The sequence below is a fragment of the Cardiocondyla obscurior genome, linkage group LG11, assembly GCF_019399895.1.
Source record: "Cardiocondyla obscurior isolate alpha-2009 linkage group LG11, Cobs3.1, whole genome shotgun sequence".
NCBI classification, from domain to species: Eukaryota; Metazoa; Arthropoda; class Insecta; order Hymenoptera; family Formicidae; genus Cardiocondyla; species Cardiocondyla obscurior.
This window is the reverse complement of record NC_091874.1, coordinates 4,128,485-4,145,079: the sequence shown is the minus strand read 5'-3', so window position 1 is coordinate 4,145,079 and position 16,595 is coordinate 4,128,485. Positions and strand designations below refer to the sequence as shown.

Below are 16,595 nucleotides of genomic sequence, written 5' to 3'. Positions count from 1 at the left end.
TTGGTAAAGCTAAGATTTTACGGGCGAGAATCGCAGCGTTTTCAGTAGGCATACGGTCGCGATAATAGGATGGTAATAGTGTATTGAATATTACCCGAAAATAGTTTGTACAACGCATTATTTTTGCAGCGCACGGGGACTCAAGAGGTCATGGCGAGGGGAGCGCGGGTGAGGGAGGATCGTGCGCGCAAGCTCATCTACGGAGTTCTAGAGACGTGCGAACGCAGCGGCCACTCACTTCCTTTTCCGTTCCTGCTTCGACGACCGAGCACGCGGCACGTACGCAGCGACGCACCGGCTAAATCGAAGCACTCCTGAATACTCTGCGAACTAGGAGCTTTAATCCACGATGATTCACAGTCCACCATCGAGGCTCTGTACCTGGAGACCATCTGTAACCAACAATTTCATCCCAAGTAAGTGATATTCACGTATCGCGATTCTCTTTGTCGTTCATCGGTACGTACAGTCGGAGTTAGATTAAAGTAAGACTTGACGAACGAGAACCGCAACGTATCGAGTAGGCATAGATTCGTGATAAATTGTGAGCAGTGTGACGAGAATATTCGCTATACATTCCTTCGTGGGTGTTAGTATCGTGTAGCGAGCGAGAGCCGAGTCAAGGTTAAATGCACGGGCAGCTTACTTGTTAGCGCTATTTTGATTTTTCTCGCGTTAAAATTTGGTGCCGGCAGGCCGGCTAAGAGCGAGATTATTTGTGTACGCATCGAATAGTTCATGCATGTGACCTTGTTTAATAGATGCAAAAATATTAATCAGGTAAAATTTTTCTGTTTTAGATGGAGATACAGAGGACTGGCGGACTTTGACCGAAAAGGGAAAAACGAGGAAGGAGAAGAAGGAGCAGTAGAACACAACCCTGAGATTGCAAAGCGAGGAGGACTACTGTACTATCGCCGAAGGAGGATCAGTTGGACGTATCAGACTATCTACTATTACGCATCGATTAGTGAGTGGTACGGTTCTTTTTTTTTTTGTAATAAAAGTATTTTAAAATATAAATATTTTTTTAATATTATTTTTAATATAATATAATTCAAATCTAATTTATGTGTAATTTTTTATGTTTCAGATATTATCGTGTCGTACGCCGATATTTAATTATATAAACCGCAGCCGGTTCGTTGGTCGCGTCGGTAGTGTCGATAATATTCGGGCGTTTTTTGCGATTTAATTTTTCTGGAATTTCTGAAAATTGCTTTCTCGCGATAGTATTTGATCCGATCGTGTTCGTATGTTTCCAGTGCGCGGAAGGATGACTCGACACGTCCCAGCTGAGAGGAGGAGCAGGCCCAGGATGGGCATCTTGCTCCGGCGGAGCAACTTATAGGTATCTATTATTTTTGATTTATATAAAATTAATAATATTTTATTGCTCATTACTTTTGCTTTAACATTTAATCTAATTTAATTTAATTAATAATTTTTTTAATTTTATGTTACAGCCAACTGCAGCTTCGTCAACTCCGCTGTTGCGCATCGAATGGTGAGTCTGCATTTAATTTTTTTTCTTTACATAACTATTTTTACGGACATATTAACGGAAGTATGTAGCAAGTATTACTTCTCGGTTTCTTTCCTTGCACCGGGAAACGCTTCTTAGAAGGCAGCGGATAGAGTCTACATTCGTATTTTGATCGCTCTGTCTTAAAATTTAGATTTAGTTCAAGAGATATTAGGCACATTGTTAGGCGCGATTGTATGTACGCACAGGAGTAGGTAGAGGAGTGAGCGATTGCACCCCGTTACGATATTTGCATTAAATAATTATTTCTTACGATGATTTGCGTGCCGCGTTTCATCTAAATTACCCGTCAGTAAAATATCGTGCTGTCTACCAGTGAACACATCTCACACGTTTGTTTAGTAAATTAATTGATAATCGTTCTCGCAGACGCAGTGCACGTCTTACTCAGCATTTATTAACTTCTCTTTTTCTACGGATTTTTTTTCCCAGATTTAATTATTTTAAATTATTAAATAAGTATTTACTTGTAATTTCTTCTTGTTGTATGATATTGAATCCGTATGATATTGAATATATCGTGTATTAAGCGATGTAACAAAAGATTGTTACTCGTGATAGAATGCGGGATCGAAAGAGGGATGTGTTCATAGTAGCAAATTAGAGGGTGGATCGAACTGGGGTGCTGCGGTACGTTTGACGTCGAACGACGTCGGGCCGAAAAGCAGCCGGGTTCAGAGGCTGAACAAATGAAATGAAATGTTGCTGCTTTCTGCGCGAGGACGAAAGTGATAATAGAGAAAGAGAGATTGTTTGTCGTTACACCCTTCCATCCGTTTCGCACACCGACGCAATTCTCAGTTAGACTGCTTATTTGCCTAATTGCGTGATGCGCCCGATAAATTTCTACAAATCGACGCTTTGTTTTGCAAATTTTGCCCTTCGCGCGGACCCAACTTCTGCAAACTCAGAATTTGCGCTCGAGATTGCCAAAACAAAGGACGGCTTGACTCGTCAAAAATCCAAAATCATCTTTCGCGAAAAGAGATTCGAGCGAATAATAAATGCGCGACTGAAATAATTACTTCTATTCGAAGAATTCACCGCGATATTATTTTAAACTTAATCTAACAGGACTTAGTTTGCATTCTGATGATTCGCATTTTAACACACTCGTTAAATTTATAATTCGATGGATCATTACTAAAAAAAAAAAAAAAAATGCCTTGTTTGCAAGAATCAAATGTAAATGAGAAAAGAGATGATACGGGAGGGAAGAAAGAACTCTAACACCGCGTTCTTTGAGAAACGAATTGTGAAGCGCTACCGATAAGATTCATCCGCAGAAAAGACGATCCTCCGCGGATCCTCTTGTGTAATCCCCAACTCGTGGTTCGTTAGCGAATCGGGATCAATGGGTTCGTCGTGGCGCTCGTAATTTTATGGGATTCCACAACAACGGGGCGCGCATCGGGCACGCGGCGCGCGGTTTGACATCGAGCATGGGGATCGGTGAAGTGGAGAGTGGCGTACCAGGGTAGTCTTGTTAAAAGTAGCCCGCCTCATTGCCTCCAATATCTGATAAGTACTGCTCTTTTGTAAGGGCACCGGCGCTCGGGAACCGAGGTATCTCAATGGCCACTCGAACCACCGGCAACGCTATACTGTCACATCGGGCGCACGTAAACCGAGCTGCACACGTGTCCGCGCTCGCGAATCCGTAACATGTACGATCTCTTCAAACGTCGAGCGATCATCAAAAGTTCCTGCGATTACCATTCGAAGTTGCGGCGCAATTTAAAAATAGTCGGCTGCTCGCAATTATCTTAATTATTATACAAAGTTGAGGAAATAATTTTTTTCTCAGGGGTTGGACATTCTAATAAATTTTAGTAATTTTTATAAATCGAACAAATGCTAGGCACGCAGCGCGCGTTATCGATGCACTTTAACGCGAAAGCGATTCGGCGGGAATCTGTGTGACTAATTAGCGTCTTTTCCTCTCCGAATGTCCTTCCAGTTCTGCGATTGTCGGCGAAGAACCGGCATGTACGTCCCGTTCTCGCGAGCTACTCGCATCAATTTAAGTTTTTCTTACACGAGGACGAAAAAAAGGGTGGCATGATCTTCACGATTGTGTGCGCTCACAAAGCGCCGACGTGCCGCTGAAAACGTTCCGTCGACTTTCTTTTACCGCGCGTTATATCTCCTTTTCTCTCGCTCTCTCTTTCTCATCTCTCCGTTCATCTTTGCTCTTTTACAACTCCCTCTTCTTGATTTCGCCCCACTATTTCACGTCCCTTTCGCTCCCTTTAACTTCGCCCATTCCTTCTTTCTCCGTGACGTTTGATGTTTCGCGTTTGTGCCGGTCATTCGGCGCAAGAAGCGCATTATAAACCGTAAATGCTGGGGCCAGATGCTGAATTCGTCATCGGCCCGCTGCTCTTTGGACTCTTTGGGAATCAAAATGTAGGATTATCTCCCCCCCCCCTTCGTTAATCATACCCGCGGCTAATACGTGACGCAAAACTCATTCATACGTCGGGCTATTGAATGCGATTTGAGACGTGGGTTGAAAATATTTTATTTTTACGACGGAAACATATATTATTACCTTAAGCCTCTTACTTGCTCGACGCGGCGATGTTTAAAATAAAATTAAATGTCGATGTTTAATTTTAATTCAATAGTTATGTAATTTGGCGTATCGGGCACGATTGAAAAATATGTTCGGCGAAAGAAAAACTCGTCCTCCGTCCTCTCATTTTAAAGACCGCTACCGTAATGCGGTGGGATCACCCAATCTAAGGAACGAGGTAAAATGGTCTCGTGAATATTCACGGGAGCGCACTCGAAATGAGATGCGGATGCGTGTCTGGTCGTAACAGTGCATCAATGCGCAAATAATGACACGGCGAAGGAATAAAGGCTGCCTTTTGCCCGTCTTTCCTGCAGCCATCGAGAGTCAACATCGGGAAGACTTAATTACTCGGTCCTTTCCACACACGCGATCTTACTCATCGGTCCGGAAACCTGAGGTACTGGGTGTTCGTAAAAGCGCGAGATATCATTTAATACGATTTGAAAAAAGCGTAATTTTGAATATTCCAAAACCACGTTTATATATATATATAAAAAAAAAAAATTATTAAGTTATTTAGCCACGGAATAAAAAAATTAATTAATTAAAAAAAAAATTAAAATACGTAAAGAATGTACATCGATGCAGATATGAAACTATATATTACGTACGATTGAACTTAAAAATATTGCCGATACTATTTCGTATTTTTCATTGCTGTCAATCTTAAGGTACGCGTACTGTGAATTAGAACAATTTATCTCCGGGTTTTGTAAGGAGTCTTTGACTCGATCCACCCGTTAGAGGATCCGATCTCCGAGCGTGAGTAATTCTGTAGGCTTGCGGGCGACGTAATGCACCACGGTAAACTAAAAACACACCGATCCGTCTCCAGCGGTTTCCATGTGGGCCGTATGATTGCGCTTTATTATTGCGGAATTTCAGGTCAATTGTTAAATTGATCGGCAATTTTCATTCCAAGAATTGAAATCTTTATCTCCGCCGGCGTACGAGGTCGATGTTCGTGCACATAGGCGATAGCGAGCGCGAGGGGAAGATAATCGGGAAAGGGAAAGCAAATGTAGACGGAGACGGGAAGAGAGCGGCGCGAGAACTGCACAAGCTCGTAAAAACGGATAATTATCGATGTCTGGCCCTTTTATTGCAGCCGCCTGTCGATCATGGTCTTGGCAAGAAAACGACGGTTGTGCAATCGCGTGCGTCTTCGAACGTGTTCGTTAGATTTCTGCCATACGGTCGTCAATAATATAGCAATTATAATTCTAAATGTCAATCAGTAGATATTCACTAATTGTCAGTGGTTATTCACTAATTACATCAGTGCTAAGTATGCCGCTGACAATCAGTGTAATTTAACTATTAAATCAGTAAAATGCAACAGTGTTTTTTTTTTTTTTTTAATTTATTTCAATTAAAAGACGTATCTTACATCCGTACTTTATGAAATGTTCCACACGCACATTAAAGTGCAAAGTCTGCAGCGGCATTAAATCCGCGATTTCGCGTAAAGTATCGCGTCTACGGGCAACTACGTTGCACTTTTTCACTGACGTTGTCTCTCCGAATGCCGCATATGGCGGATATACCCAGCTCTTCATTCGTTCCCGTCTAATTCAATAAGCCACTGAGCCGCGCCGCCGACGGTCCAGATGCAGCTGTGCCGATGACTCTGGGTGGGTTTTTTGCCTCATTAAGACTATCGTACGAGGAATAATAGATTTTCACAGAACTTTACGGGGAGAAGCCGGAACGCTCGTGATTTATCGCCACCGCAATTTGACATTCTTTTTCGTACGATTATTACTCGCGTATTTCGCGACAAGCGCAGATGCCCATTGTTCTCGACAGTCAATGTATTCGCGGGATTTACGCGTAAAATTAAATGTAGAGTACGATATAAATAAGGTATCAATTTCAATTGTTTTTAATTCGCGACGTTATTTAATAAAGGTAAATTTCTTCGTCCGAGGGAGGATACGCGACGCGTTCATAAAATCGCGTCGGCATGACCTAACCGACCGACTGGTTAACGATACTCCCATCCATTCTGCTCTCGAAATACAACGAGTCTGACAGGGCCGCCTGCCACGTTGTTTACACGTTGTCATGTATCCCAGACGTGGCTGCTATCGACAGCCTCACTGGCTGGCACGCATTCTCGAAATGAGTTATTTCGCCTGCCGCGTCGGCGAGAAAGAGAGAGAAAGAGAGGCGGAGGACCGGGGAGGGAAAAAAAAAAGTATCGGTGTATGACGCGTACCCCCGTCGAAGGAAAATATTGTCGCTGACACCGCGAAACCACCTCCGCTCCGGCCCCTGGTCACCCCCTTACAGGAGAGGGCGACGCGAGGGTTGAAATGTCGGCGTTATTACGGCGGCTGAAACGACTACGAATCGTATAGCCGACGCTGACTGGATAATGTATCGCGCGAATTGCCACTCCGAAATGGATTCCCGCTTGCATTGTAGGTGCACCGAGCGCACATAATAATTGCACGGCGACGTGTACGTTCGTATGTGAATTCGTACCACGCGCGCACGGAAAGCGACACGTGTTGTGTCGCGGGTGTCATTTGTACGAGGTGTAGATAAGGTAATTATATTTTAAAACGTTGATTCTCGTCCGGGAAACGCGTTTATCACCGTCGTCTTGCGTACATTAGCGCGCGAGGATTCAGCGACAATCAAAAATTGAGAACGCACCGAAACAATTCCACTTAAGTCAAGATTTCGAAGAGCTCTTTTCTCTCATCGGGGCTACTTTCGGGCCATTTCATTTTTCTTAAAAAATTTAAATCTTTTGTAGGAGAAATATTAGGCGCCTAATAAATTCCGGGCGCGAATTGCACTAGCAGCGAGACGAGCTGGTTAAAAATTAACCGGGGTAGAATTCGGCGGATGTTCGCCCCAAAATAATATCGAACGCCGAGGGCCATTATATTCCGCTTCTCTAGCTCACTCTCAATCGCGTATTTTTCTTCAGCCGCGCTCTTTCTTTTATTATTCTTTTTTTTTTCTTTTCTACGATTCGGAGAGCGATTTTTGCCGGGCGAAAAGGCGCGCTCTTGTTCGCGTTCATTACCTATGTTTTTCCGTCTTACGCGCCTCGTTAAACACGCGAGATGTGCCCAATACCCAGCGTTCTCGAGTCTCTTCGGCGGCCGGGGGGTCTGGATTTTCATATTTCACTTCAATCTCCACTTCAGCCGCTCGACATACGTCCACGAGAAAGGTCGGAACACTCGGACACTCGTGCGGAATTCATACAGCGAGCGCGCGACCGGACGGAGGGAATTTACATCTGCCGGTGGATGGCTCTCACGCGGCGAAATTATTTAGTAGTAATTACTACCGGGCGCCGTCTAATGACGTCGGCGTCTAGCGTGTCGCGATTTTGAAAATATTTCCAAAGGTGCCGGCGACGCTGTTACGAGCGAAAAGGGCGCGGCTGAATTTCTCTGAGGAGAGAATGACACTCGTAATTAATTTTTTTCTCGTGTTTCGCGGAGGCATCGTATGAAATATAAACATCGCGATTAAATTTGATTAATACGCTCTTTGCCCGCTTAGAGAAAGGAAGACGATCACTCGCGATGAATCGGCGTAAAGTCGCGCTCGGCATAAACGTCCGTTCTGAATAAAATTAGATCGTACAACTAATTTTTCCCCTCTCCCATTTTTTTTTCTTTATTTTATACCGCTTCCCATTTTGTAATGCAAATGTAGTACGCGAAATGTAGCACGCATTAACGTGGCATAATGCTAATACAAGAAATGATAGGTCATATCGTTGATGAAGAGTTTCATTTCCTGCTAACACGTCATCATTAATCATCATACCATTTGAATTCCGCATCTAAACGCACGTTATCTATTAATATCCAGCTCTAATTAATTGCTTAAGCCTGACCGCCGGTCGATGCAATTCTCCCGCGTCCTCACAATTAAAATGCAATAATTATTTTCATGCGGGGCCGCGCCTAGCGTTGCGGGCGGCCGTCAACAGCTCGATAGGCGCGAATCGGACGCGATTATCGCTGGCCAGCTCTCTCTCGCGATGATCGTCGAGGGTGGAGCGCGGGGAGGGTGGTTGGTGGGCACGCAGGGCATACCGCGGGATGCACTCGCGCACCGCCAGCATCATATGCACTAACGTATACATGAACGATCGCATGGCTACCGTTGACGATCCGTCAGCGGCGCCATAACGTATAAGCGAAGCGATGATAACATCAGCGGCACTTATAATGCAAATTAGCTGGTGACACTCGACTCGGTAACAGAGTAATGTAATGCGCGAATAAATGGCAACAACTGGCTCGGCGCATCGCGCTGTCAAATGCGCCCTGAACTCTCATAAAGCACCGCCGTTGGCCGCGCGGTTTGTCAGCGTAGGCGTGAGTTGTAGGTGTGCTTCTGATGGAAATATTGACTATTACGCGCGACCGGGAATGTGTATCATTGAATTGCCCCCCGCCATAAATATACCGAAATTCTGCCGGGCGCATTTCATACTTTTGATTTATCCCCGGGCGCACGGGCGCGCGTTTGCACGTGAGCGTGCCGCGACACAACACGCCCCGGGTGCAACGTGAGTTCGTTGTCGCTCGAGATCCTTAAAACGGGCGCGATTCCTGTCGATGACAGCTTCCGCGACGGAAAATCCGTGTATCCCGATAGACACGCGCCCAAGTATCGAGCACGTGGAACTTTCGGCGCGAACGAGTAGAGGCTCGAGGACTCTGGTACCTCCGTATATCATTAAGCGCGTTATCGCGCGTCGGAAAATAATGGATAATTACGAAGGGCTATCGTATTTTTGCATCAATAAATATACATAACATTCCCTCGTATTTCCTTCACGCTCGCCTCCTTCGGATACTTTTCATGATTCTAAGATTACGCACCGCGGATCGAGCTCATAAATGCAAATGTAATTGCGCGAGCAGCACCGACGTATGTACGCGCAACGATACGCATTGATTTGCTTAAAGGGGAAGCGAAATATCATTTTTCATAATTACACTCTCCTTACCTCCGTAGCGCTTCGGACAAATTTTTTGCTTAAAAAGTCATTAAAATTTTATGTAAGGGTGTCATGCGAGAACTTGCTCAGCCGTGGGCAATTCCATACAATATTATACTTAATGTTTCGCGTGGAGCGTCGTATCCTTTGGAACGATGTACATAATTCGTATCAAATAACGATCTGTGATTACTGTGCCATTGTAATGGTCTCTTCTCCCTGCCCGAGATCGGCGAAATACACGAAAAAGGTGGAGTTTGTCGTTCAATCGTTCGTTGTCCGCGTGAAAGAGGAGAATAATATAACGTGAGATTCCCGAAGCTGACGGGCGATACCCTTTTCGATGAATTAGTGGGGCATCTATAACACCGGCTGCAGGGTTATTAATAGAGCGACATGTGTTGCAGGTTGCTTGCACAGTATCGATACTCACGTCCAATTGTGCATAAATTATTGGTACGCTGTGCCTGACAATCGCGCGGATATTGATGCGATTATCAATAATTTCCTGTAGGGACCCGGGCCGCGTTATCATGCGTTCGTGCGTGGCTTTCATTGCTACATGGCGGCCACCGGTGGCTACTTTAAATAAAATCGAATAAGATACCGTCCGCTCGGCTATTTACTCTTTCGTCGTTAGGTTCTCTCGTTTCGTTCGATTGTTATTTTAATTATTCAAGCGTATGCGTCTCTCGTTTAGATTTTGGGACAAAAAAAAAGGGACGATCGCTGGTGCCGCAATTTCGCGAACTGTTATCGCCGGCAATACTCCTTTATTATTTTACGGATCTATTTTTTTTTATTCGAAATCGGCATACCGCCGCCCGTAAAGTGGATTGATACATTACCGTCGTTTGTTAACTCGCTAACTACAACAATGAACGCGTCGTGATGCATGCACTAACGACATAAAATAATTCGTGTTGTAACGTTTTCGCAGGAAACGTATATGCCGCAATTTGCCAAATCGTTGTTTGTCGCGTACGCGACACGTAATAAGAGGACGCCTGATTTCAAGTGCGCGATAATCGTGCTCATAAATAAAAAAATAAAAAAAAAAACACATAGAGCAAACTCGCAGTGTTCGAAACTCGCGGTACCTGCCTCTGGGGGGGAGAAAAAAAATACGAGCTCCTTCTCGCGCGGCATTCATGCTCGCGCGATTGAATTAATCGGGTAATTAAGTTAAGTACTCAAAAATTCGCCGGCGGTTCGCGCATAACGCTCGTGAAACGCGCATGAAATAATTTCGATGTGCATTTCAAAATGCGGCGCATCTGCTCTATAATTAATACCGCTAACGGGTTATGTAGTCTCCAACGACAAATTTTTGAAATCATAAAAACATGCTTTAACATATTGCAATTGCAATCAGGGAATACGTTGCCGTGTTACATCGGTGCTGGTAGGGCGACAGAAATGAGGACGGATGTGTTGGTATCGCGAACGTTAATAATCGCGTTTCGAGCGGCATTTATAGCGAGTATTTATAGTGGGCTGCCGATGATATAATATTATCGGTCACGTTGGACTGGCGAGAGGAAAAAAAAAATACCCAGCGCTTCCGCCGCCGCGATAATATCAATCCTGGAAATTATTTTTTGCACCGTTCGATATTACATAACAAAGACAATTTGTTATATTTTACTCGAATATTACAATAGTTTAACGTAGAAAAATTCCCGCGGATCCATAAACGGCCCCGACGTCCGGCGAAACGGTATTAAATTCGTTCGTTTTACGTGTGGCGATTCTATCGCCTGGATTGCCGGCGCATACCGCAGTTTAGTTTTATTCAACGTTAAACAGAGCGGTGACGCCGAAAACACCAAGCGCGCGCAGCTGTTCCGTAATTAATACAGTCGACGGTTCATGTAATCATCGACGACAAAGTTTCGAGCCCATAAGGACGCCATGCTTTAACGCCGCGCGACAGGAGAGCGTTGGTACATCGCGTCGCATCGGCGGGAAAAGGGCGACAACAATGAAGAGGAGAAGAGTGGCGAAGAGCGGCGACGATGGTTCGCGATGGGGGCGAACGCAGCGTGTGTTGGTGGCGACGGTGGCCGGTGTGGTCTGCAACGATGTGGTGGTGGCGCGATGGTGGTGGTGAAATTTATACCGGATGCCAGCCACCTAATAACGTTATTGCGTTGTATAAACTGCGAGAGCGCGGCGAGCACGTTGCAGCACATTAAAGCCGCCGTCGGCACCATAGAAGCGCGCGAGTATAAATAATACACCCGCGGTCTCTCATTTCCGATGCCGTATTTAGTTTATTAGCGCGACCTGGAATTTTTCGTGCCGCGTTGCGAGTACTAACCCGCCGAATTACAGGATACAGTTTAGTGCGAATCGAGCTGGGGGAGGGAAAGGGGGCTTCATCCCACCCCCTCGACTGCCTCCTCTTCCGAATATGCGTGCGGAAGTCCGCGGCTTTACGACGGTGTCAAAAATTGCCGTGACCCTATGGCAGTCGTTCTCGATTACGTCTGACCGCGTCCGATTCCGTCGCTCCGCTTCTCGCCACTTGCTTCTTCTAAATCTTTTTCTGAAATTCTACGCTGTCGGCTAATGTCAGGAAATATAATTCTTAATTTCTAAACACAGATTTAATTGCGGCTGAACGTTTTAGATAATACTTTATTAAAATAAAAATTAAAATGTCTTCGCAAAAAAAAAGTAAGACGCTAATCTTATAAACGATATTTCGGCGTTACGTTCCAAAGAAATACGTCCATACAGATTACGACTTGGGATAAATCAATGTTGAGTGGTACCTTAACCTGGCTCAAACGCGATGCCTTCATTGGTTGACTTAAGAAAACTAGCAACCCTTCGCGAACGTTTCGAGTGGCTCGTCTCGATCTCGCCTGTTTATACAAGATCGCGTACACCAGATGCAACGTCGTTAGGAAACGTTCCTGAAATTACGCGGTGTTTGTTTAACCCGTTACTGCGCCTAGTATTGCGCTTCATCGTGGAACAAATTCTTGTTAAGATTATATATATAAAATAATCGAATAAAAAGAAAAGAAAAAAAACGGGAGACAAAGAAATGAACGGGATGTATAATTATACGCAAATGACAATGAGACACTTAACGTGTGGTAATAATTTTGCGACGCGGTTATCAATTATTAATTTATAGATAGGTAGGTAGATAGATAAATTACAGGTAGAATATGCAATATCTCTGATCCACGCGAAAGGATTACGTTTTTAAGGGAATAATACAAATCGTTGTTCGTTCCTCCGCGTATCACAACTGTAAAGTATTGGTTAAGTAAATAAGTTTAATTTATGGACGCGTACACAACTCGTGTTATTTCTCCGTACCGTGTATATCTACAGAGTATAAACCTCTATCTCCCCTTATAAAAAGCTTGTCAACGAGTCTAAACAGATGTAAGATAGCCCGGTGTCTCGAGAAAACTTCCGTCGCGGTTACGGAAAAATCCCCGTGACATACGGTAACATCTGTATCGCGGGGGCTTAGAGTGTGTGTGTGTATGTAGGGTGATCACCCTGCGCTGAGAGGGAAAGAGAGGGTCGTCGCGGTGGCCTCCGAGTCACCCGAGGACCTTCGATTTCCCAGACTGGCGCCAGCACGCCTCGCGTCTGTTTGTGGCCGCGTGGAGTGCCTGCCGCGAGGCTTTTCCTGCCTAAATCCGTTCAGAAGTGTCTGACCTGCGGACCTCGAACAGCTCCCGTTTGCCCCTACGATATCCCGATGGCGAGACGAGAGCACTCAAAGGGCACTCGATCCATCGACGGCGTCGATCCTGCCGTTCGACCTGCAAGTCAGACGGTCTCCCACCGTGTTTTCTTTCGAGGAAGTGGCCCCCGGGCAAGATTTATTTACTTGTACGATACCTCCCGCCTGTTTTACGATCGACTTGCATGACACGTCCCTCTCGTTCCTCCGATCGCTCGAGTGCTACCATCTGACATTTAGAACGGAGCGCGCCGTGTCGTCTTTGTATAAAGTTTTACTTCGCGCGACTAAAAGGGCGGCTGAGTCTCGAGGCTAGTTTTTAAAATAGACAGTCAGTTTTTCGTAATTATTTTTCTTTAACACAATTTCGAAAACCCAGTAAGATACAAGTGTATAAACGGGTAATGGAAATGGTATCTGAAATATTTCAATTCCGTCGAATTAACTCATCGCTGCATTCGAATATCTCCGAAAGGCAAAGTTATCGGTTTATTCCGGAGGAAGAGCGCGCAATGCGCGAACAATGCTACGGCTCGTCGACCGAAGAGGTACAATAGCAGTCAATAATGCGTATGATTTGTGCAATAAGCGCCTATTGCACTCGCAGCCGGTGCCGCGCAATTCGATGCTGCGAAATCGTTCCGCCTCGGAACATCGCCGACGCACGTGTGTGCCCGGCTACGCGATATCCGGCGTACCGTGCATCGCCAATGTTACGTGCATTTGCGCTTGTCATTACGCGCGTCGCGCACCCCGATACATATCAAGGCGCACCGTCATTTTCGTTGATGCCGCTTAACGATACGCCGATTACAGCCTCAAACCGATACCGCCGTCGTAAAACGCAGCTTTACAAACAGCGTCGGTACAAATCGAAAATAATGCAACGACGGGACGTGCAAAATTGCTACTGGAGTTGCCTTATCACGCACGAGAGGCAGATAGATTCAAAGTTGAAATTCAACCGTGAATTTCTTCATAGCAGCGTTTAACGTTAACAAATTTTGTCTCATTCCAATCGGAAGTCTACTGATATTTTTATGAGTACACATCGATCGAACGCGTCTTTCTATATTTTTTAAACGGTTGCCAATCGACTTGCGGCGTTCAATAATGAAATAAATCCGTGTCAAAAATTTGTTCTTAAAATTTCCGCCGGTATTTGCACCGTAAATCAATCTCAAAGATCGACAAGCGGGTGTTTATTCCGAAGTACGCGTTCCGAAACCGAAACGAAGGATCAGTGGTCCATGTAGGGCAGAGCGGATAACGCGCGCGGGATCAGGGACAGGAAGATGCGGGGAGGGAGGGACTGATGATGATGCAGTCGATGGGTGGACGATGCTCACGCACGCGGTGCATCCGGGGATCTCCACGCGGGGGATCGACGTGATCGTTGTGTGCGAATTCGGTGGGAGGGAAAGGGGAACAGAAGCTGTGTGTCGCTCATCGATGCACCGCTCGTGCTCGGCGCATCGAGCCGCGTTGCGCCGCGTCGGCTCGGCCGCTGGTAGGTGAGATTGCGACGCGGGATAGGATACATATAATTATCGGAGGGGCGGGAGGGATCTCGTGCTCCATTTCACACATCGCACACCGTGTGATCGCGTCACACAGCCGACGCCTCGCAGCATCCACACATGCGGTCAGGATGCATTCTGCATGCGCTCCGAGCGCGCGCGTTCTATATCTCTTCGTCTCTCCATATTCATAATTTGGACGGATCGATTCGGAATCTCACGCTACGCCGCGATCGCATACGCCGCGCTGTCTTTCTCGTCAGAGATCGAAAAGTTCAGGGAACGATTGTAGCGCGATTACTGTTGTAATGTGCGAATACTTTGCGGACTTTATTAATGTAATATTTATACGTTTATACACTTGTAAAAAAAAAAAAAGAAAAGTTTAAATAAGAGACAAAAGAAAATTTAATTTTCCGCGAAAATCAAGTGTTCTTCTCGCAACACATGTCTGAAAAATAATGCAAGCAGCCGCTCGTTTTTTCGCATGTAAATTCCGAAGTTGCACGCTCGATCGCGAGTTAATTCAACGGCACCGTATTACGCAGGGGGACAGGAGGGGTATTTTCGACACACTGACGGCGATGCAATAGAGTGGCAAACACACAGCGGACACCAGACACTCGGCTGGTCCCGCATCCGCGCTCGCGCATGCATCTACCAATTCAATCGGCCGCGTAACACACATACGTACTTGTCTCCGAGCGTGTGTATATCCGTACGAAGCAATTGAACGGCGAATGATTCAATTTGTCAGACCAATGAGTTTGTCAGGTGCCACTCCATGCCGCGCCGTACGGCGCGCGAGAGCTCGAATTGGATTTGATTTAACGTTGCGCGTATTGCCGCGCATTACACACTAGAAATATCGCAAATCTCTCGCACGGCATCCAATTACTTGTTCCCCGAATACAATGCGGAAAAGCCGCGCGCCGGTACGTTTGCGCGCGCACATATATTAGCGTTGGCGTATCGTGTGTGTGTACAGATGTGTGGAAAACTGATTGTGAATATGCTGGGAGCCCCACGTGAGCGCGTACCGTGAGTTCGGGCTGCGTTCGGCCGCGTGAAATTCCGGATTTCGACATAATGGAGATCGCTGTATCTACGTACCAGCTGCGCGCACGGATCTATCCGGTTCTCGAAAAATATTTTCGCGCCGCGGTGACTTTGCTTGTACGCTGTTACATTTCGAACAACACGTAAAAATTAGAAAAAAAAAGAAATTAAAAAAAAACCGAATGGTTTATTTGTTGTAGACGACGTTTGCGCAATAAGTTATTTCGAGGGGGTCAAACACACTTATTACGTCATTCCTGCAGCATCCACAGATTTAACAAAAACGATAAGAAACTTAAACTGGTTTAAAATAATTGCTTTAAATAGTTAAACGACTAATTTGAATGCGATAATTAAAGTAAATTTCCGGATTTTCGGAATTTTAAATAAATTAACTTTTGGAAAACGTGGGATTTCGTAGTTAAAGGGATTACTACCGGCGATTTGTCATCGGTTAAACAGGCGAGGAGACTATCCGTTCTTTTAAATAATTCCTGCTCCGTTCTTGCCCGACTTTTTCTTTCGTCTTCGTAGCAAACGACGTACTATCCGGTTGTCCTGACTTAATTAAACGGTTTAAGTTCCGACGAAAATCTGAGGCCGATATCCGACGGCGAAGCCACGGGAAAAAATATTTCACTCGGATTAAGTACGTAAGCTTTAGAAAAAGGTTACGGAGGAGAGGCTGCCGGCTGCTGTGGGAATAAATTCTAATGTGGCGGCATTATAATTGCGCGGTTTACGTTCGTTGCCGGCCAAGGGCTGCACCGGAGCCAAATTAGCGACGATCATTATTTATGTCTCGCGAGGAAAAGGGGTTAAAATGGCCACTCGTTGCTGCCGTGCTTCTATAACGCAGAAGACAAAGGGTAGTTAGTCTCATCCGGGATGGGGATCCTCGAAAATCCGGGAAATTATTTATCTTACCGAAATGACTGTCGAATTGAGACCATTGATAGGGGCACATTTGCGTGTCGTTTTGGTATTTATTTTAAGAATAAATAATTAGATTTTACGACCGTCTTTTATCGCTATGTTAATTACATATTGCAAAGTATACTCAGTAATTTATTTAAAGAAATCGGCTTTCAATTGGTTGAAAAACTCGTTGAGTTAAGATAAAGAGATCCTGAGATACTCCGTCCACGTTAGTATACAGCGCTAAGTGATCTACACGTTACAGC

At 45.2% G+C, this 16,595-nt stretch overlaps 1 long non-coding RNA gene across 2 annotated transcripts in view; it reads left to right on the top strand.

Annotated features, from left to right (window-relative positions):
- Positions 1-16,595, top strand: part of LOC139106361 (uncharacterized) — a 187,581-nt gene that overhangs the window by 844 nt on the left and 170,142 nt on the right. The window contains exons 2-5 of one of the 2 annotated variants that reach the window (XR_011546338.1): positions 130-416; positions 801-977; positions 1,094-1,351; positions 1,467-1,507. This is a non-coding gene — a long non-coding RNA (uncharacterized lncRNA). The remainder of the gene's footprint in view (positions 1-129; positions 417-800; positions 978-1,093; positions 1,352-1,466; positions 1,508-16,595) is intronic. The other variant, XR_011546339.1, reaches the window with a different exon arrangement.